This window comes from Bombina bombina, chromosome 4 (genome assembly GCF_027579735.1).
Source record: "Bombina bombina isolate aBomBom1 chromosome 4, aBomBom1.pri, whole genome shotgun sequence".
In the NCBI taxonomy this organism is placed as follows: Eukaryota; Metazoa; Chordata; class Amphibia; order Anura; family Bombinatoridae; genus Bombina; species Bombina bombina.
Window position 1 is genome coordinate 907,922,904 of NC_069502.1, and position 24,222 is coordinate 907,947,125.

Genomic DNA, 24,222 nt, shown 5'->3' on the forward strand with positions numbered 1-24,222 from the left:
ACATAGCCAGGATACAACACTTAATTCCACCGGATGATATGCCAACATTAATCCATGCATTTGTATTGTCTAGGCTAGATTACTGCAATGCACTTTACTTGGGCCTTCCAAAAAAAGAACTCCATCGCCTTCAGACAGTACAAAACGCAGCAGCAAGACTATTGACCAATCAAACTCGCTCCTGCCACATAACACCTGTTCTCCACTCACTGCATTGGCTTCCAATTAAATGGCGAACATATTTTAAAATTGGCCTGCTGACCTTCAAAGCCTTAAACAACCAAGGCCCACAGTACCTGAAAGAGCCCCTGACACCCTACATCCCATCCCGTTCACTTAGGTCAGCCAACACATCCCTCCTCTCAGTGCCAAGAATAAGGACAAACTCAGGCTCCAGAGCATTCTGCCACGCTGCCCCTACTTTCTGGAACTCTTTACCGTGCGCAATCAGAGAGGCACCGTCCTTACAGACTTTTAAAAAAAAGCTAAAGACCCACCTCTTCCATCAGGCATTCAGTCCGCTTATCTGACCTTTAGAAACTCCTAACTTTTATGTCTTATGTTGGTACAGTATATTTGTAAAGTGCTTTGAGTCTCACAGGGAGAAAAGCGCTATATAAATCGCAAATTATTATTATTATTATGTGTGTATATATATGTGTGTGTGTGTGTGTGTGTGTGTGTGTGTGTGTGTATGTGTATATATATATATATATATATATATATATATATGTGTGTGTGTGTGTATGTGTATATAGGAGAAAATTTAGAACATTAGTGATAGGCCAAAAAAGAGGGTACCTTCCACTAATGGTCTAAAAGTATACCATTACCTGGCACAATACCAATAAAGTCATATTATAAAAAAAAACAGTGAATAACTACTAACAAATGCTCATAAACTAGACATAAAATCTAAAATGATAGCGAAAATACACCATAAACAAATATAATTAGTGAACAACAATATTTTATTGCTCTAAGTAAGCCACCAAGCGGTATAAATAACATTTTTACACTGCTGATTAATGCATTGTGATTTCACTCCAAGGGTACCCTTATGAGGAGAGTTATCACAGGAGCTCCCTGAAATAGTAGATATAACTTCTCAACAAGTGTCCCAATTGATGACACCACAAAAAGGAGTATCCCAATATATACTGTATGTCTCCACTTATACAGGATTCATATATAGTCCGTAGAGACCCAGGTTAGTTGGTAAGCAGTTATGGCGGTTAATAGCAGTCTCCCCCAGTAGGAAAAAATACGGTCAGTCTCAAGCGAAAGCTAGAGCATAGGCAGTGCAGGTTACACAAGCATATATTTCTCACCCTAATAGTTCCAGGGCTTGTATTCTATGTCACCGTGAAGGATCTTCAATATGCTACTCACCATACCCTCCTGAAGATATCCCGTCTAGCTCCGGTGACTGGGAGGCCGGTTGCTAAGTGCTGAAAACGCTTACCATAAGGATACCATTCAAAATGGTACTGCTGCTCGAGCTGGGCCAAATCGGTTCACCTGAATCCTTCGTTTGGTCCCTTTCTGGAGATCCTCAGTGAGTTAAAGCATCCGTAGTGGAAAACGTGTAGCTGCCTTGCTATGCACGTTTCACCCCTAAAGGCATGGGGCCTCTTCCGGCTGTATCTAAATAAGTCACAACCAATTGACGCTTTTTGTAGATCGTGATACTCCGCCTCCATTTACCGAGTGAAATTCAAAGTCCAAATATTAATAAGAGAAACAATTTGTTTCAAAAGAAAATACTGTTAACCGCTTAGTGGCTACAAGTGGATTTTTATATCATAAAGGATTGAATCAACATTTGCAATTAAAAATATTGTGTCAGTAGAATTATCTCTTCTTTTTTACATAGAGACAGATTATTACAGGGATTTAGCTAATCATTTTAATTTATACTATAAAGAGAGGACTTTAATCAACATTTGCAAGTATACAGACAATGTCAACATACTGAGATGTCAGAAAATATATCTTATTTATTTAAAGAAACAGATCTATATGGGAAATTAACTAATCGTTAAATCTTACATTAGAATGTAGACTAGTTTCATAGGAAAGGAGCAAAATTTATCTCCTCATTCATCCCATTAGGTTTTAAGGAACATAGATTAAATATCCATTTGCATTCCTTTTTTAGTAGTAAATTATCCAAATTACCACCTCTTTCGTTTAACTGGACCCTTTCTAGGCCCCTAAATTTTAAGCTTTCTTCATCACTATTATGATGAAAATAAAAATGTCTTGCTACACTACTTGTTTTTATAAGTTTATTTTTGATATCTCTCTTATGTTCTTTAATTCTCTCTTTCAGTTCGCGGTAGGTTTTTCCAATGTAATATGTGGGGCAATTACACTGAATCATGTATATTACCCCTTCTGTTTTACATGTAATATGTCCTCTGATTTTATGAGTTTTGCCTTCAGTATCACAAAATATATTTCCCCTCAAAAGATTGTCACAGACCGAACATTTTTTACACCTAAAGTTCCCATCTCTATTTTTATATTTTTTGAGCCAGCTTTGATTTCCTGGATCTGTAAATAGGCTGCTTACCAATTTGTCCTTTAGGGGCTCTCCTAGCTGTAAGGCTTGGTTTAACCCCTACCATTTGTTCTATAGATTTATCAAGAGTCAAAACGTGCCAGTGTTTCCTCAGGATAAAAGCCAGGGTCCCCCTTTGTTCATTAAATGTACTTATGAATCTAATAATGTTATCATCCTTGTCGATTCTAGGATTGTAAAGGAGGGCCTCCCTATTGCTATCTCTAGCTTTGCAGAAGACCTGCTTAAGTATTTTGGGGAGATAGCCTCTATCTTTAAATCTGGATTCAAGAGCTTTTGGCTCCATTTTAAAACTATCCATATTTGTACAATTCCTGCGATGCCTTAAGTACTGGCCCTGGGGAATATTTGTTAGTAAGTGTGGTAAATGGTGGCTATCTGCATGCAGTTGTGTATTAGCTGCTGTACTCTTTCAAAATGTCTCAGTAATGATCTCAGTGCCATCTTTTTTAATTTTTAGATCCAAAAATGCTACTTCACTTTTACTCCAAGAAAAGGTATATTTAAGATTAAAGGTGTTATTGTTTAATCTGTCCATAAAGTCATGTAGTTGTTCTATCGTTCCCTCCCAGAACATCACAATATCATCAATGAATCTAAGCCATAAACTAATATGGCTTAGATCAAGGTTAGAAGCATCAAGGACCACGTCCCGTTCCCAAGCTCCCAGGTATAGGCACGCTTATGTTGGGGCACAGCAAGTGCCAATTGCTGTGCCCAAAATTTGTTCATAGGACTTGTGTTGGAATACAAAGAAATTATGAGTCAGAATGAACCTCAGAAGATCCAGAACAAAATCAGTATGTTTTTTATATTTTGTACCCCTTTCATCAAGAAATCTCTATCTGTTTTATGCCATTCTCATGCGGAATTGAAGAGTAAAGCTGTTCAACATCAATGGTCACCAAGATAGTTTCATTTCTAACACAAGTCCCATTTAATTTTTTGAGAACATCAAGAGTATCCTGAATATATGAGGGTAAGGAGCTTAGAAAGGGGAGTAAACAATAATCTACATAGACTGAAATATTTTCAGTTAAAGAGTTTATCCCAGCAATTATTGGTCTTCCTGGTACAGGAACTACCTTTTTGTGTATTTTCGGGATTGTGTAAAATGTGGTTATGATGGGAATTTTTTTATTTAAATAGTCAAATTCTCAGAAATCAGAGACTGAAACATAACAGAAGTCTTAAAATATTCAACAGAACTCCTTATTATATCCTACAAGGATAAAGAGAAACTATCCTTAAAAACCACTAGGAGGCATACTCTCATTAAATTAGTGTAACAAGATCGCTCTCCCAGAAACTAACTTATATATATATATATTTTATTATATGTCCCTTAGTGCCACTCCTTGGAATTGCACAGAATAGAAGATGGCAGACACAGCGGCCAGTATTTCCATTGCAGCACAAGTTCAAAAGGGACTCATATCTAGGTTCTCACATTCACTAGAATGCCTTGACACATTCTATAAGGCTAGAACCACTCTATTAGTTGAAACCTCAAGGTTAAAGCAAACTGTATACAATAATATAACAAGATCTCTCATTCTGACCATAAGTACTAATCTTTTAAATCACATAGAATAGCAGATAATAGATACAACTGTGAATATTTACACCACAGCGCAAGCTCATTTGAGACTCATTCGCAGTATTTTACATAAGGATAGCCTGTATACCAGTGCTAACGTTACCACGTTCAAATGGCCCTATACTGCTACAGCGAATAGTTTTTCTGTAGGTAGAGAATTAATTATAATATTCTTTTATGTGACTACACATTACTTTATATATATATATCTTGCTTCCAGATAATTCCAATTTCAATTTTTATTTCGGATTGTTTAACACCAAGATGCAATCGAATCTAGACACCTTCTTGTACTTTTCACATTAATACAAACATACCTCTGTAAATAAAATAAGGATAACATCCTTGAATAAGTGATTCACTACACTAACCAATACAAACAACCGTTGACATTAAACACTAGGACTCAGTTTCCCCTATTGGCCGGATAGGACACATAACGTATGACGTCACACATAAGCGAGAGGAAACACGCCCACCTGGCCCTTTTAACGTTTGCCGGTTAGACTTTACTGCACATCGCCTCTGACGAAGAAGTAGATGACACTTCGAAACGCGTAAGGCTCTCCCGGTGTGGCAGTACAGTTTGCTCCCGCTTACTTGAAGTGTGAGCCGGCCATTTTAGCTTTCACCGCTCCCACGCACATTGGGACAACGGTGTCTGACTTGTTTCACTTTAGCTGTTCGTTTGTACTATTTCCACCACCCCGACCTGCTGCAGACGGTCGGGGTTAGCTCAGCACACTTCCCAGCATATTTCATGTAAAACTGGGACTTGGTGGGTAATAGACATTTTTAGCTGCTCTCAGCAATATTATTTCAATGGTGTTCTATAACAGATACTAACAGTTGGATAGTTTATCCTGCAACACTTTACGCTTATTTCATTTGGAGATAAATTTACCCTGTATTTATCTTACTGATTGTGATTCACGCCAGGTATATTGCCCCATTACACCATTTTTGCTGTTACCATTTTTTTCACTATATTGTTTACATACAACCAGTGTGGAATAAACACTAATACAGTGATACTGTGGGACTAATTGTCAGTGCTTGCCGCATATAAACAAACTGTGCAGCTCACGAAAATACACGGAATTACGCTTTGCCTATGTATTTACATTCCTTGATGGGCCAATACTTACCTCATACTTGATTGAGGGTACTACATGTGAGTGCAATTCCTATGTTTTAACTTTGTAAATAAACGTATGTTTTAAACAATATTACGCTATGCATTCTCTACTTTTTTCTTCCAACACCTCCTACTGAGATATCTGGGAAGAAACGCCTGACGAAAATACCATACAAACAAGAGACACCAAGACTTCAGCACAGGATTCAGGAAGTTTCTAAAAAGGGAATACCATACACAAGGCTGCATTGAAGAAATAAGCCGCAAGAGTAACGCGAATTGAACCACAGACTTCCAATCCACTACAATACCTACGTGACCATTCATTACCTCATATGATTGAGGTATTTTCCGGTAAGAGGACACCTATACTCTTTTCCTGTTTGGATGTGCTTTATTCCACCTAACAAAGAACTTGAAATTGCTTCTAATTAGATTACCCAATGACTTTTTTGCTCTGTATTATTTAGAGTACATTTAAGTTGCGCAGAAGTTTTTTATGATTTGTTCTCTTTTCCTACCATTCTCACCAGTGTCAGGGGTACACTGAAATCTCAACTTCTTGCTGCACTAACACTATCACTAAGAACAAATTCCTGGATAAACTCAAACTAACTATATATAACTTGTACAACAGGAAACATATACATATATATTGTTTATCCTTACTTTGTGTTCCAACTAGAGCGCTGGTACTTTTTCTTTATTTACATCAAATTCTTTCTTGTTTATTAACCCCTCATCACGACCATTTTTCAAAATCTCAACAAGTTGTAATTTGTATTCTTCAATTGGATTATACTTCAAACACTTATAATGGATTTTATCCCCAAGTTTCTTTTTGCATTCCTTAATGTAATCTTTAGTATTTAAAATTACTACATTGCCCCCTTTGTCCGATGGCTTGATGACTATTGATGTATAATTTTTTAGAGCTTTTATGGCTTTTCTCTCCTCATTTGATAAATTACCATTAGTTCTGTTCATTTTCATTTTGGATATATCTTTCTCCACCAGTTTCACAAAATTATGAACTGATGGTACCATTGATAAGGCTGGCATAAATTCAGATTATTATTATTATTGACTGTTTCTGGTGCCAATCATCCATGTTAAATATATATATATATATATATATATATATATATATATATATATATATATATATATATATATATTCGAGAATAAGACAGAGGGGAAGCAATTGCTGTTTGAGCTCAATATAAAATACTAGTGCAAGACTTACAAATGTCTATATAGAAGCAGTAGAGGCAATTGGTGCAGACCCTTAAATAAATAGCACTTGCACCTTTTCATTCTATTTAATATTCTCAATGATGCCAAAGATGAAGGTACTATAAATATGACAGAATTCAAGTACCTATATCCAGAGCATCCTATAATGTCAGTCTTCTATTGTATCTCAAAGATACACAAAAACCCAAGGAACCCTCCGGGCCGGCCCATTATTGCCGGTATTGGTAGTCTCACTGAAAACCTAGGCATCTATATTGACCATTTCCTTAGGCCTTTTCGTACTACCATGCCTTCATTTGTTCTTGACACTTTCAGAAAATAGAAGGTATTTCTGTTCCTCATGGAGCCTTTCTCGTGTATCTGGATGTGGAAGGATTATATTCATCCATCCCACACGAGATTGGTATTGAAGCATGTAAACATTTTTTGATGACAAGGGGCCAATGTCCAAAAGCACACGGATTTTGTGGTTAAACTGTTGACATTTGTACTTACGATTAACGTATTCATGTTTGACAACAAGATCTACAAACAACTACGAGGTACAGATATGGGCGCCACATGTGCACCTACCTATGCCTGTCTCCATCTAGGTATCTGGGAAATGAATGAGGTATATCAGAACCCTCTCTTCGATGAGAACATCCACATATGGTTGAGATATGTGGACAACGTATTCTTGATATGGGAGGGTTCTGAAAATAGTTTAAAAGAATTTGTCTATACTCTCAACAAAAACGAAAAAAACATTTCTCTCACTCTACAGTATAGCCAACAAGAAATACCCTTCTTAGATGTTAAGGTAAAGATTGAGAAGTAAATGTTAGTGACAGAGAACTATCGCAAAAACACGGCTACCAATAGTCTTTTACTAGCATCTAGCCACCATCCACGTCACCTAAAGTAGGGCATTCCAAAAGGACAGTTTCTTAGACTTCGAAGAAACTGTTCAACAAAAGAAAAGTATCAAAAGCATGCAACAGCCATGGAGAAAAGATTTCTGGATAGGGGCTATTCAAAAAGAGTAGTTAGAGGAGCCAGAAATGAGGCAGGTCATACTAATAGGGATAGCCTACTCATACCGAAAGAAAAGGACAAGACCACAAACATTAGACTAATCACTGATTACAATGGTCATTGGGGTGCCTTAAAACAGGTTCTTTCTAAGAACTGGCACATACTTTTAAGTGATGATGGTGTCTCCCGTGAGGTAGGGGAACACCCCACCATCACGCCAAGGAGGGCACCGAACCTGTGAGATAAACTCATGAGGAGCCAATATGTGTCGAAGCAGAAACATAAAGATTGGCTAACAAAACACAGGTCATTTGGAAACTACCCCTGTGGGAGGTGCGTGGCATGTAGGTATATGACTAGAACCAAAAAGTTCAGTACACATACTGGAAAAACTGCAATACAGAAGGAGTAATTTACTTACTCTCATGTGATTGCCCATGTTTTTACATGGGCAAAACAAGAAGGGCAATAAAAGACCGCATTACTGAGCACCGTGACGATATAAAAAAGTAATGTTGCGAGACACTTTGAGGCTTTCCATGAGGGTAATCCTGACTCTCTAAAATTTGTTGGCTTAGACAGGGGCATTACAAATGGCAGAGGAGGAGACAATTATAAAGTCCTCATAAAAAAAAGAATGTAGATGGATTTCTATTCTAGAGACCCCGTTCCCAAATGGCCTTAATGACAAGCTGGATATGGCTTGTTTTTTATAACTTGGCTCATGTACGATGCTTCAAAAAGCAACTGATATCTTAAAAGAATGGATATGTAATTTTTAATGTAACTATTAGGTATATAAGACACTTACATCTCGAAAATGCTACATATGTATACTTGTGATAGCTATAAAGTATGTTAGCCACTAAGTATTCAGTTATTTTCACCCACCAGCAGAGGCGCTACAGATAAACATTCAAATAGAGACGCTATTGTCTCCCTTTCATCACGCCCTGACGAAACCCGGTCTTACGCAGAGACGAGCGGGTGAAACGCGCGTCAGCATTGGCTAGCCGACCAGTGTGTGGTGATGCACGCTTTGGGTCTTAGGATTACGATCTGAAAACGGTGGCGCATCTCGGAGCAGGCTGCCTTAATAGCACGGCATAGGGCTTCCAACTTCTGCCGAATGGAAATAAGGTCGTATGAACTTTGTCACAATTAGCAGCAGGGAAACCTGCTGTAAGAACTTCTGCAGTTGATAAATTGAGGAAGAAATAGCCATATGGGAGTGTATTGAAAAAGAAGAATAACCTTAAGCATGACTTCCTCTGTCGAGGGTTATGGTCTATGAGTTGGAATGGTTATCGGTGAAAGTCTCACACTGTCTAAATATTGCTACATACAATGCTTTGAACTAAGCTTTGCTGCTGCATAACGTTTTGCAAGGACTTAACAAGGCAAAACCTGTACTACTGCTGTCAATCTGCTTAACGCTTTGCAAGGACCTAACATGACAAGCTTGCACTTTTGTTGCTAATGTGCATACTAACTGCTATATATACTCCTATTTTGCATGTTCCTATTTATTTCTATGTACATATATAGGCGGATTGATTACTCAACCACTTAGATCCCACTTATATCCTGCCCAGCCTTTGCCTCTCCCGTTGGGGTGCTGTGTGCAGCAGGGTGTAGTTGGTCCAGGCAACATTCCGCCTCTAATATATATCGCTATACTGCTGTGACTGCTAATGTACTTTGTATGACTGCTCCGCCAAAGTGCTGATATTGTTCAACTGATCTTTTATTAACCTCTTAGATCCCACACGTAATTTCTGCCCAGGTTATACCTCCTAGCACTTTTATTTTGGGGGTTCTGTGTGCAGCAGGGTGTAGAGGGTTAATAAAGACCTTACCACTATCTAAAATAATTTTTTTGGCCTTAATATATATGTGCCAGTGTGCATCCCTGACCGGTCAGGTTTATCTTTCAATATGTATATAATCAATATGCTATGAATTGGTTTTAACAATTTTGTGTGTCTATATTATACATGTATTTTGGAGCTAAACATAAGTTCTATATGAGTGATAATGTCCCCACGAGGTGAGATGTCACCAATCCACAATTAAATAATTATTTTGAAGTATACAATCTCCTGAGCTTTTCTTTAATTTTTTATAAAAGAGTGCTGAATCCCCGGTCTTTAAATAGACAAGATTTCGTTCTTGTCTTTCTCTCCCTTTTTCCCCCCATGAGAGGTACACCTTGCTAGTACCGGGTTGGACCCCCTTTTGCCCTTAGAACTGCCTTAATTCTTTGTGGCATAGATTCAACAAGATTTTGTAAACATTCCTCAGAGATTTTAGTCCATATTGACCTGACGCAGCATCATGCAGTTGCTGGTGATTTTTCGGCTGCACATCCATGATGGAAATCTCCCATTCCACCACATTGCAAAGGTGTTCTATTGGATTGAGATCTGGTGACTGTGGAGGCCATTGGAGTACAGTGAACTCATTGTCCGATAGAAACCAGTTTGAGATGATTTGAGCTTTGTGACATGGTGCATTATTCTGCTGGAAGTAGCCATCAGAAGATGGGTACACTATAGTCTTAATGGGATGGACATGGTCAGCAACAATACTCTGGTAGACCGTGGTGTTTAAATGGTGCTCAATAGGTACTAAGGCGCCCAAGGTGTGCCAAGGAAATATCCCCCACACCATAACACCAACAGCCTAAACCGTTGATACAAGGTAGGATAGATCTATGCTTTCATGTTGTTTACGCCAAATTCAGACCCTACCATCTGAATGTCGCAGCTTAAATCGAGACTCATCAGACCAGGCAACGTTTTTCCAATCTTCTATTTTCCAATTTTGCTGAGCCTGTGCAAATTGTAGCCTCAGTTTCCTGTTCTTAGCTGACAGGAGTGGAACCCAGTGTAGTCTTCTGCTGCTGTAGTCCATCTGCTTTAAGGTTCAATGTGTTGTGCGTTCAGAGATGGTATTCTGCATACCTTGGTTGTAATGAGTGGTTATTTGAGTTACTGTCGCCTTTTTATCATCTCAAACCAGATTTCTGCCCATTCTCCTCTGACATCAACAAGGCATTTTCGTTCACACAACTGCAGCTCACTGGATATTTTCTATTTTTTGGACCATTCTCTGTAAACCCTAGAGATGGTTGTGTGTGAAAATTCCAGTAGATCACCAGTTTTTTTAAAATACTCAGACCAGACCATCCGGCACCTACAACCATGCCATGTTCAAAGTCACTTAAATCCGCTTTTTTTCCTCATTCTGATGCTCGGTTTGAACGTCAGCAAGTCATCTTCACCTCGTCTAGATGCCCTAAATGCATTGAGTTGCTGCCATGTGATTAGCTAATTAGCAATTTGTGTTACCAAGCAATTGAACAGGTGTTCCTAATAAAGTGCCCATTGAGTGTAGCAATTTACTACTCTTGTTATTGGCTCAAATGTGCTCAGCTAGCTCATAGTAGGCAATGCTGCTCCTTCAACAAAGGATACCAAGAAAAAAAAGCTAATTGTTTCATGGAAGTAAATTGGAAACATGTTTAAAATTGTGTGCTCTATTGTGAAATTCATTTTTTTCATGTTCCCTTAATATTTTCTTTAATAAAAAAATGTCAGTTATTTCCATGTTTTAACTAATATACCATTTATTTTCCTGTCTACATATGTATGTACAAAACAGAAGAAAAATTGTACCTTCAGAAGTATTACGGAAAGTCTCAGAATGATATAGGGCAGACAACATATTTTCTTCACAATAAACCCAAAGATGCCACATCCGATATATTCCAATACTTTATTTCCACAAGTTACAAACAACCGTGAAAAAAAAAATTACAAACTCATAACATTACAGACCACATATAGCCCCTGTCTACACATTTGAAGCCCTTTTCCACTTTCATTGGAAATAAAAACAACTGTTGTTTTGGTTGTACCAGTGTGGGTAGCCATGATCAGAACTTATTTTCTAGGAAGTTTGCAAATAAATTAAAAAAAATACTTTCATGTATGTAAGATGTGGGATATAGATGTGTAGCACTGGAACTTTTTAACAATAGATGAGGGAACTGAATAGGAGATCCATTCATGAAACATAAGGTAGTATTGTATGGAGAGTAAATAGAAATTAGGCAAAGAGGAAACTCATCTGCAATGTTACCTTGATGACTAGTAATAACTTTGACCAATTTGATGAATCTTAGAACTGGTCGTGGAGTAAAGTTTAAGATTCGGTTATTTTAACAGTGCCTGTTTCCTCTGAGCACAGCAGCAGTTAAAATTACCTTGAATAAATGAAAATGTTAAAGTTAGAAGAGTTTATTGTAATTTCTTTTGTAAGATGAGTCCATAGGTGTCCATAACATGTGGGATATATTTGCTGCCACTAGGAGGAGGTCAAGAGCCCTCAAAAGAGCTGTAATCCCTCCCACCTCTTCTCCCCACTCAGTTTGTTCTTGGCCTCCGAGGAGAGAGTTGATAGAGCTGCTCTGCAAGCAAGATTTTATTATTTTATTATCTTTAAGGGAAGACTTCAGGATAGTTTCTCCAAGATTTTAAATGAAGAAGGTATAAAGGAATGCCTCCGTTATTGCATGTCTGTACCCTTATGGGTAAATCTCTGCCATAATTGCCCTCAGGACAGTAGCAGACCTACTCAACAGAGGGCCCTGGTGCAAACATTTTTTTTGGGCCCCCCAAAGGTAACTCGTAGTAAACACTAGTGATAATATAAATGCTGCTCTGTATATTGATTTTGAGTATATTTAGATAGATGATAGGTAAATAGATATGCACTCATAAAAGGCTTTTTGCATTCAGATTGTACATATTCTGCACACACCTATGTGTAGACTGGCTGCTATGGGCCCCCTCCAGCAGTTGGAACCTAGTACCACTGAACCTGCTGCACAATGGTAGTTCCGCCCCTGCCACAGGCATCGCAGGGAACCATTCCTTAGCCTCCAGCTGAGGGGTTGCTGGTATATGCACAAGTATCCTCTGCAGTATATTTACTTGCACTAGATGGGCTCTCTACTGGATCAGCATTCTGTGAGAGCCCTCAGCAAGCTGGTAAGATACAGTGGAGGGGTGCTGCAGTCCGGGTAAGTGACTCGGACACTAAACACAGCCCAGGAACTATCCATAGTACACTCCTTATATAGGTACTACATAGTTGAGGGTTCATAGCCTTTACACACAGTGCTTAACCGATATGTTTAACACAAAAAATATTGGAATTCACAGTTAAAATTCCAATTATGTCATTGCACTATTACCCCTTAGCAGCTCTGAGTATATTTTTGACTTGAGTTCAAAAGGGGAAAGAAAAAAAATGGTGTGTTTTTCTGTTTTTACTCACAGGCTTTGGCCGGCATATCTTTTTGGAGTTAAGCTCTAACCCGACCCCCCTCTACACGCACACGCTTGACACCCTTTTATTTCTCCCTCACCTGACCTCTAATTGGTTGGAATTTACTCAGGGACTGTCTCCATGCCTTTCAAACTACCTGGGCCCAGTTGTTAATGTTTTCTTAGCCCAGGAGGTGGGTGAGTACCCTCATAGGAGCTGTTGAGGGGTGGGTTCTCTGTGAGTAAATCATTTGGATTTTTTCTGTCTTCTGGGGTTATGAGGTGTTCTTATTAGCTGTTTGTTGTATTTTGGGTAAGTACATTTATTTTAAGGTTTGGAATATTTCCTTTTAGTTTTGCTTATTATTTTGAAGTCCTGTTCCCATTGGTAGAGACCCCTAGGGACTATACTGCAATCCATTATGCAAAACTGTTCCACTGGACCAAATAAACCAGTTGTGTGCTAATTGTGTCCGACATCTCCAATTCTTAACCAATAATCCTCTCAGTATGGCACCTGGCAGACATTTAGTGCCCATGCCTGCCAATGTGGCTCAGGGGAATTCCACTGACTTTTCTCCAGAGTTTAAAACAAGACTTTTAATGGCTATCCCCAAACCAAGTAAGCGTAAGCGAAACTCTGGAGATTTTCCTGACACCACCTGTAGCACGCAGGGTCCTATTCTCCAGTCTCAGTTACCACCAAGCTTATAAAACTTTGACTCCAGAGGATCCAAAGCCTGTAAGTAAGTTGAATCAAGTTTTTAAAGCTGTGTCCAAAGTGTCTAAATCATTTGAAGAACCATACTTGGTTATAGAATATATAGCTATAAGAACTGAATATTGATAAATAATAAAATTATCATCTGCAATACCTCCAAATAATATAGTAGGATCTTAGAAGTACACTCCAGTAAAATGTTATATAATCTATGTGGTACACTCCAAGATAGTGATTTTGAGATGTTTAGTAATTAATGACAATAAAATTATTATTAAATATTAATATTTAATCCCAAATTAAAATAAATTCCTAAATTCTTTTTGAAGATTATAGACAAGGAGACTATATTTATGCAGCAATCAAGGTTATCGATTCGGCTCAAATATATAACTAATTTATTACAATATTAAAATACAAAGCAAGTTATAGAAATGTTTTTCTATTAATTTGTATTCAATTAAATAGTATGTTACCCTGGACATGGACACAATATAATTTAGAAGTTAATCTTTACCCAAAATGAATTAAAAGTCAAGTATCACAATTCAAATTTTACTAGAACAATTTATAACTAGCCAGTAACATCCACAAAGTACACAGTATGGCTTACTTACTTTGGTTAGCAAATATAGTCCAAATAATACAACTAAAATAATGCTAAAACTCAATCTAATAGAATTCCCAGGAAGTATAATTTAACTATCTAACCCGAAAAGAGTCTTATATAAATTCAATAATTCAACCAGAGAGATTTATACAGTATTAGCAAACCAATATATTAATCAGTACAATAGCGATAAGTACAATCTAGCCACCTTTAAATACAATTTCTAAAATATTTTACAGTAACTTAAAAATCAATTTATGAGTATTAAGTACAAAACCCCTTTTTCCTCTAAATAGTAAATTCTCTCAATGCTAATAGAATCATTATATAGAATACACTGATCTATACAATACTAGATTAATAAATATAAGATACACCTTTAAATCTCAGCTTCAGGTATTACACTACTGCTGTAAAGAAATTTTAGCTGTAGTAACTGTTAAAATATTTCATTCTTATTATACGTTACCATATAGGCAAGATCTGAGATTTCAGCACCCAGAGTTTTTCACTGTCATATAAGAGGTTATACCACAATATAGGAGGAAAATAGCCCCAAGATTCTCTTTCCAAAAAGAGCATTTCAACAAGGTTGTCTCAAAAAGACTGTGTCCACCAGAGACTGTACAAGAAGAAGGGCCCCTTCTCTTCCCATGTGTAGAACTTTTGTCTCTTTTACATTCAGGGTGTGATAAATAGCTCTCATAGGTCACTTGCTTTGCCCACCTAGTGAGGTATACATATAATCATGTAAATCTAAGTAAAGTCTGTTGTAATTAATTATTATAGATATATGTGAGTCTTATTAGTCATTTGATATAACTATATTCAGTTATCTGTGCACATTTTTCATGCACTCAAATATTATTGACAATGTATCTATGATATTAGTCAGAGTACCATCTATTTCCTATAGGCATACGCTGTCGGCATTTATCATTGCACCAGCAGTTCTTGTGAACTGCTGGTGCAATGCCACCCCCTGAAGATTCGGTGTGTCAATCAACTAGATCGTATTCGATTGAGTTGATTTCTGTTCGCTGCCTCAGAGCAGGCGGACAAGTTATGGAGCAGCGGTCTTTAGACCGCTGCTTCATAACTTCTGTTTCCAGCGAGCCTGAAGGTTTGCGTGGAAACAGGTGCATCAAGCTCCATACTGAGCTTGATAAATCGGCGCCCATGTCTCCCTCACTACAGGGTGTTGTGATCTGGTTAGAGCAGAAAATTTAATTTGGAAATTCTAATATTAGGAGACTGCAGAAAAAAGTTCCTTCAATGTGACATTTTTACAATTTGAACATATGTTTCTTCTTTGTTCTGAGACATTCTGGCTTGTAATATGTATCTTAACAGCAGGAGGTCTGTGTCATGAAGTCTGCTGCAGGTCTAATGACAAATAGGTCTGATGTGGCTATAGTCAAATTTTTATATCCAACGGAATATTTTCTTTACAGTGTTCCTCACAATTTATCTGACATGGCCAAAAATGGATAAAACTAGGCATTCCTTTTGCATCTTCTAACAGGTTTAAAAGAATGTATCCACTTTCAGAAAATAATTTAACAGCCTGGGAAGTTGTCCCTAAGGTGGATAGAGCTATTTTCCACCTTAGCTAAACACACTACTATTCCTATGGAGGATAGTTCTTCATTTAGGATCCAATGGACTGCAAAGTCCTTGCTTAGGAAATGTATTCTCCTAGGCCTAGATTTGGAGTTTGGCGTTAGCCGTGAAAACCAGCGTTAGAGGCTCCTAACGCTGGTTTTGGCCGCCCGCTGGTATTTGGAGTCAGTGATTAAAGGGTCTAACGCTCACTTTTCAGCCGCAACTTTTCCATACCGCAGATCCCCTTACGTCAATTGCGTATCCTATCTTTTCAATGGGATCTTCCTAACGCCGGTATTTAGAGTCGTTTCTGAAGTGAGCGTTAGAGCTCTAACGATAAAACTCCAGCCGCAGGAAAATAGCAGTAGTTAAGAGCTTTCTGGGCTAACGCCGGTTCATAAAGCTCTTAACTACTGTACCCTAAAGTACACTAACACCCATAAACTACCTATGTACCCCTAAACCGAGCTCACCCCACATCGCTGCCACTCGATTAAAAAATTTTAACCCCTAATCTGCCGACCGCCACCTACGTTATCCCTATGTACGCCTAATCTGCTGCCCCTAACACCGCCGACCCCTATATTATATTTATTAACCCCTAATCTGCCCCCCTCAACGTCGCCGACACCTGCCTACACTTATTAACCCCTAATCTGCCGAGCGGACCTGAGCGCTACTATAATAAATGTATTAACCCCTAATCCGCCTCACTAACCCTATAATAAATAGTATTAACCCCTAATCTGCCCTCCCTAACATCGTCGACACCTAACTTCAATTATTAACCCCTAATCTGACGACCGGAGCTCACCGCTACTATAATAAATGGATTAACCCCTAAAGCTAAGTCTAACCCTAACTCTAACACCCCCCTAAGTTAAATATAATTTAAATCTAACGAAATAAATTAACTCTTATTAAATAAATTATTCCTATTTAAAGCTAAATACTTACCTGTAAAATAAATCCTAATATAGCTACAATATAAATTATAATTATATTATAGCTATTTTAGGATTTATATTTATTTTACAGGCAACTTGGTAATTATTTTAACCAGGTACAATAGCTGTTTAATAGTTACCTAGTTAAAATAATAACAAATTTACCTGTAAAATAAATCCTAACCTAAGATATAATTAAACCTAACACTACCCTATCAATAAATTAATTAAATAAACTACCTACAATTACCTACAATTAACCTAACACTACACTATCAATAAATTAATTAAACACAATTCCTACAAATAAATACAATTAAATAAACTAGCTAAAGTACAAAAAATAAAAAAGAACTAAGTTACAAAAAATAAAAAAATATTTACAAACATAAGAAAAATATTACAACAATTTTAAACTAATTACACCTACTCTAAGCCCCCTAATAAAATAACAAAGCCCCCCAAAATAAAAAATTCCCTACCCTATTCTAAATTAAAAAAGGTAAAAGCTCTTTTACCTTACCAGCCCTGAACAGGGCACTTTGCGGGGCATGCCCCAAGAATTTCAGCTCTTTTGCCTGTAAAAAAAAACACATACAATACCCCCCCCCCAACATTACAACCCACCACCCACATACCCCTAATCTAACCCAAACCCCCCTTAAATAAACCTAACACTAAGCCCCTGAAGATCATCCTACCTTGTCTTCACCATCCAGGTTCACCGATCCGTCCTGAAGAGCTCCTCCGATGTCCTGATCCAAGCCCAAGCGGGGGGCTGAAGAGGTCCATGATCCGGTCAAAGTCTTCATCCAAGCGGGGCAGAAGAGGATCTTCCATCCGATTGAAGTCTTCATCCAAGCAGCATCCATCCGGAGCGAAGCGGCAGGATCCTGAAGACCTCCAGCGCGGAACATCCATCCGGCCCGACGACTGAACGACGAATGACTGTTCCTTTAAGGGACGTCATCCAAGATGGCGTCCCTCAAATTCCGATTGGCTGATAGGATTCTATCAGCCAATCGGAATTAAGGTAGGAATTTTCTGATTGGCTGATGGAATCAGCCAATGAGAATCAAGTTCAATCCGATTGGCTGATCCGATCAGCCAATCAGATTGAGCTCGCATTCTATTGGTTGATCGGAACAGCCAATAGAATGCGAGCTCAATCTGATTGGCTGATTGGATCAGCCAATCGGATTGAACTTGATTCTGATTGGCTGATTCCATCAGCCAATCAGAAAATTCCTACCTTAATTCCGATTGGCTGATAGAATCCTATCAGCCAATCGGAATTCGAGGGACGCCATCTTGGATGACGTCCCTTAAAGGAACAGTCATTCGTCGTTCAGTCGTCGGGCCGGATGGATGTTCCGCGCTGGAGGTCTTCAGGATCCTGCCGCTTCGCTCCGGATGGATGCTGCTTGGATGAAGACTTCAATCGGATGGAAGATCCTCTTCTGCCCCACTTGGATGAAGACTTTGACCGGATCATGGACCTCTTCAGCCCCCCGCTTGGGCTTGGATCAGGACATCGGAGGAGCTCTTCAGGACGGATCGGTGAACCTGGATGGTGAAGACAAGGTAGGATGATCTTCAGGGGCTTAGTGTTAGGTTTATTTAAGGGGGGTTTGGGTTAGATTAGGGGTATGTGGGTGGTGGGTTGTAATGTTGGGGGGGGTATTGTATGTGGTTTTTTTTACAGGCAAAAGAGCTGAAATTCTTGGGGCATGCCCCGCAAAGGGCCCTGTTCAGGGCTGGTAAGGTAAAAGAGCTTTTACCTTTTTTAATTTAGAATAGGGTAGGGAATTTTTTATTTTGGGGGGCTTTGTTATTTTATTAGGGGGCTTAGAGTAGGTGTAATTAGTTTAAAATTGTTGTAATATTTTTCTTATGTTGGTAAATATTTTTTTATTTTTTGTAACTTAGTTCTTTTTTATTTTTTGTACTTTAGTTAGTTTATTTCATTGTAGTTATTTGTAGGAATTGTGTTTAATTAATTTATTGATAGTGTAGTGTTAGGTTAATTGTAGGTAATTGTAGGTAGTTTATTTAATTAATTTATTGATAGGGTAGTGTTAGGTTTTATTATATCTTAGGTTAGGATTTATTTTACAGGTAAATTTGTTATTATTTTAACTAGGTAACTATTAAATAGCTATTTTACCTGGTTAAAATAATTACCAAGTTGCCTGTAAAATAAATATTAATCCTAAAATAGCTATAATATAATTATAATTTATATTGTAGCTATATTAGGATGTATTTTACAGGTAAGTATTTAGCTTTAAATAGGAATAATTTATTTAATAAGAGTTAATTTATTTCGTTAGATGTAAATTATATTTAAGTTAGGGGGGTGTTAGTGTTAGGGTTAGACTTAGCTTTAGGGGTTAATCCATTTATTATAGTAGCGGTGAGCTCCGGTCGTCAGATTAGGGGTTAATAATTGAAGTTAGGTGTCGGCGATGTTAGGGAGGGCAGATTAGGGGTTAATACTATTTATGATAGGGTTAGTGAGGCGGATTAGGGGTTAATAACTTTATTATAGTAGCGCTCAGGTCCGCTCGGCAGATTAGGGGTTAATAAGTGTAGGCAGGTGTCGGCGACGTTGTGGGGGGCAGATTAGGGGTTAATAAATATAATATAGGGGTCGGCGGTGTTAGGGGCAGCAGATTAGGGGTACATAGGGATAACGTAGGTGGCGGCGCTTTGCGGTCGGAAGATTAGGGGTTAATTATTGTAGGTAGGTGGAGGCGACGTTGGGGGTGGCAGATTAGGGGTTTATAAATATAATATAGGGGTCGGCGGTGTTAGGGGCAGCAGATTAGGGGTACATAGGGATAACGTAGGTTGCGGCGGTTTACGGAGCGGCAGATTAGGGGTTAATAAGTGTAAGGTTAGGGGTGTTTAGACTCGGGGTACATGTTAGAGTGTTAGGTGCAGACGTAGGAAGTGTTTCCCCATAGGAAACAATGGGGCTGCGTTAGGAGCTGAACGCTGCTTTTTTGCAGGTGTTAGGTTTTTTTTCAGCTCAAACAGCCCCATTGTTTCCTATGGGAGAATCGTGCACGAGCACGTTTTTGAGGCTGGCCGCGTCCGTAAGCAACTCTGGTATCGAGAGTTGCATTTGCGGTAAAAATGCTCTACGCTCCTTTTTTGGAGCCTAACGCAGCATTTGTTTGAACTCTCGATACCAGAGTTAAATTTATGGTGCGGCCAGAAAAAAGCCCGCGGAGCGTTAACAGCCCTTCTACCGCAAAACTCCAAATCTAGGCCCTAGTAAGCTCTTCAGCTTAGACCTGCAGTAGCAATCACCTGTGTGACTTAATTTGTGATGCAATCTTTGACATCATCAAAATTGATGTCAAGAATATGTCCATTGCTGTTTATTAAGGAGAGCTTGATGGCTTAAATCTTGGACACCTTATATAGTCTCTAAGAATAGGCTATTATCAGTCCCTTTTTTGATCGGAAATAGCTTTTATTATCAAAACTGTCACTGGGGGAAAAGGGGCCTTTCTACCTCAGGACAAAAAGTCTAAGGGGAAGTACAAACAAATTGTTTATTTCGCTCCCCTAGAGATCAATAGTCCCCATCCAACCAGAAGTCTGAATCCTCCAAGCCTTCCTGGGAGCCTGGATCTTCTTGTTCTAAGAACAAATAGACCAAAAAGCCCAATTTCAAATAAAAAAATCTGCATGAAGGGATGGCCCCCTGTACAGAAGACCTTCTGCTAGTGGGCCTATTGATTAAGGTTCAGAAGTCCTGGTCTTGATCAGTTCAGGATCCCTAGGTTCTCAGTATTATCCCAGGGTTATCACATAGGCTTTCACACCAGACCTCCCTGGGAACCGTTTAATGTTTCTCACAATCCAAAGGATCCTGTAAGGGTGGCTGCCTCTTTTCAATGTGTTCAAGACTTAGAGGACATGGAAGTGATCCAACCTGTTCCTATCTCTCCACAGGGTCAGGGTTTCTATTCCAACCTCTTTATTGTCCCAATAAAGGAAGGCACCTACCGTCCTATCCTGGAACTAAAGACTCTGAACAAATTTGTGTACCTTCCTTCAAAATGGAACAGATCTGTACCATTTTGCCTCTAGTTCAGGAACGTCAATTTATGACAACTATAGAGTTAGAGGATGCATACATACAAACATTACCAATTACCAATTTGTGGCCCTCCTCTTCAGTCTGGCCACAGCCCCTTGCATGCATCTTCACAAAGGTATTAGGGGCTCTCTTAAGCAGTGATCAGAGCTCAGGGAATCTCCATTGCCTCTTATTTGGACAATATTTTGTTCCAAGCTCTGTCTCTTTCTCTGGCTACTGCTCATACCCAAAGAATGGTATCTTTCCTTCAGGAGCATGGATGTGCTTATTTCTTACAGATCCTCGCAGAAACAAACTTCAGATTACCTGTTGTTCTATTCATATTGTTCATTCTCCATCTGTAGCACAATGTATGGAAGTAGTGGGTCTTATGGTAGAAGAGTCTGATGCAGTAACTTGTTCTTGCATTTATCTTCGTCCTCTCCAATTGTCCATGCTTCAACAGTGGTCAAAGGATTGTTTCTATCTGGAACAGCAGATAAAGCTCAGTTATTCAGTCAAACAATCTCATGGTGGAGGGAAAATCTCTATTTGACCATTGGAGCTTCTTTTCTTTGACATATCTGGACCTTAGTCCCTATGGATGCAAGTCTGATGGGTTGGGGCACTGTTTGGGAGTCCCAGAGGGCATAGGCAGTATGGTCCCCTTAGGAGGCGAGGTTACCTATCAACATCCTAGAACTTTGTGCGATTCTTTGAGCCCTTCAATTTTGGCCTCTTCTCAAACAAAAAAAAATGTATTTGATTACAGTCAGACAATGTCACTGCCATGGTGTACATCAATCATCAGAGAGGGACTCACAGTCCCTTAGCTATGCGAGAGGCATCTCTCATTCTGAACAATTGGGATGCAGATTACCTAAATCATCAGTCCGTCCATCCAAGAGAATGGTCTCTTCACCAAAACGTGTTTGATCAATTATTCCTGAGGTGGGGTTTTCCAGAAATAAATCTAATGGTGTCCAAATTGAGCCACAAACTACCAGTTTATTGTGCCAGGTCAAGAGATTCAAGAACTCACATGATAGATGCTCTAGTCTGTCAATGGTACTTTCGTCTTGCCTACCTATTTCTTTCCTAAAATATGGAGAGTCCACAACGTCATTCCAATTACTAGTGGGGATATCACTCCTGGCCAGCAGGAGGAGGCAAAGAGCACTGCGGCAAAGCTGTTAAGTGTCACTCCCCTACCCATAATCCCCAGTCATTCTCTTTGCCTCTGTCAATGGAGGAGGTGAAGTTTGGTGTCTGAAGAAATTAATTCCTTTTTTGGGTACTTTTCCCTGCAAGCAAGGATTTGGGTATAGCTGAGTCCACAATAATATCTTCAGTAGAGTAGTGGTGGCTTTTAAGCAGTTAGGAAGTTGTGAGGTGGTCCTTACTTTGTTTCCTAACATATTGCTTCCCTAGTTATAGAAAGCCAGAGTTGGTGACTCTGTTCTTTCTTTTTCTATAGGTCTCTGTGAGGAGTATGTGTCCTTCACACCTTGTAAGCTGTCATCCTGACTGACAGCTAGATTGCAGGTAAGTGCCTTTTGTCTTCTAGGTATTGGAGATTGCCACTTAAGAAGATTGAGCTGTAATTTTAATTTGGGACATGAAAATCTCAAAACAGAATGCACCTGTCATGGTTGATTATATATTTCCTACCTGTTCTATGTTAATTTTTTGTGCATATATTGTGTATTTATTATTGTTTTTGTATTTTATTGTACCATTGTATCAATGCAATGTTTGTGTCCCCAGGACATACTTGAAAACGAGAGAAATCTCAATGTATCTTTCCTGGAAAAATATTTTATAAATAAATAAAATATCCTTCAGGATATTTACAGGCAGAGAGCAGGCACTTATATGTGACTAGAGACTAAGGGGTTATTACTTTTTATCTGGGATTTAAAGTATATTCCTTGTTACTTTATTGTGGGCTGACAGTATGTATAAGATGAACAAGGTGCTTGTGGTAGAATGAATCACATAATTATGGCACACTTGTATTATTTATTCATTCAGGGTTCTATGAATTTGTAAGTGTTTGGGCTAAATGTTAGGACGTTTTTTTATGGTCCTGCAGACAATATTTGCAGAGGGTAACGCACGCTTTTATTTTATCTGCGCAGTTTCTCGCTGGCTTGTCGCGTGACCTGCTCTTCCACTTTCAGTTCACTAAGCGGAGCGGCGCCGTCTTCTGGCTTTCTTCGATTGGCATGAGAGTTCTCTGACATTTTTCTGTGACATTTACTTAAACGAAGGTCAGGTAAACACACCTCAGTCAGGCTGGGGTGTAGAGGTTCTAATTTGTTTGTTTAGCTAGCGTAGATACTTAGTGCTAAACTCTCTCAGGTATTTTATATTTCTTAAAGTGACAGTTCCCAATAAAATATTAAACAAAAATGTTCTCATTTAATTTTGGGGTTTTGTCTTTTGATAAATGTTTGTTATGCCTTGAGGCACAAATTGTTTTGCTTATGCAATTCTGTGCTGCATGCTTATCTAGAACTCTTCAAAATAAAGATAAATTGTTGCCCACTGAGCCCAATGTCTCTCAGGATAATGCTGTTCAGTCAGTGCCACAGCTTTCTCCTCTAACGTCCCAAGCCGCAATGGGGTCACATACAGTACCCTGCAGTTCCTCTCAGCCTCCTGGAGGAGTTTATTTGCCTGCAGATTTTGTTGTACAGGTATCTTCGGCGGTATCTGCAGCATTATCTGCTTTTCCTATGCTGGGAAAACGCAAGAGGAAAATTAGACATTCAGATAGTAAGGTTTCTGTTCCACCTACTGCTACGCAGGTTGCCCTCCCTCATAAGTCTGATGAGGAGGATATGTTGGTAGCCTCTTAGGGTGAAATCTCAGATTTGGACAGTATAATTCCTTTATCTGATACTGAAGAAGTAAATATTAGATTTAAGCTTGAACACCTTTGTGTACTGTTAAAGGAGGTATTGGCTACTTTGGACGACTCCGATACTTCTGTCGCTGTCAACCCTAAGAAGTCTAGTAAACTTAATAAATACTATGATGTTCCTTCCTCTGTGGAGTGTTTCCTGTTTCAGACCGTGTGTGACGGAGATTATTTCACAGGAATGGGAGAAGCCAGTGATACCTTTCTCCCAGTCTCCCGTCTTTAAAAAGATGTTTCCTGTTGCTGACTCAATTAAAGATTCATGGAGCACGGCGCCTAAAGTAGAAGGGGCTATTTCTACTCTGGCTAAGAGAACTATGATCCCTATAGAGGATAGCTGCTCTTTTAAGTATCCAATGGACAAGAAGCTGGAGGCTTATTT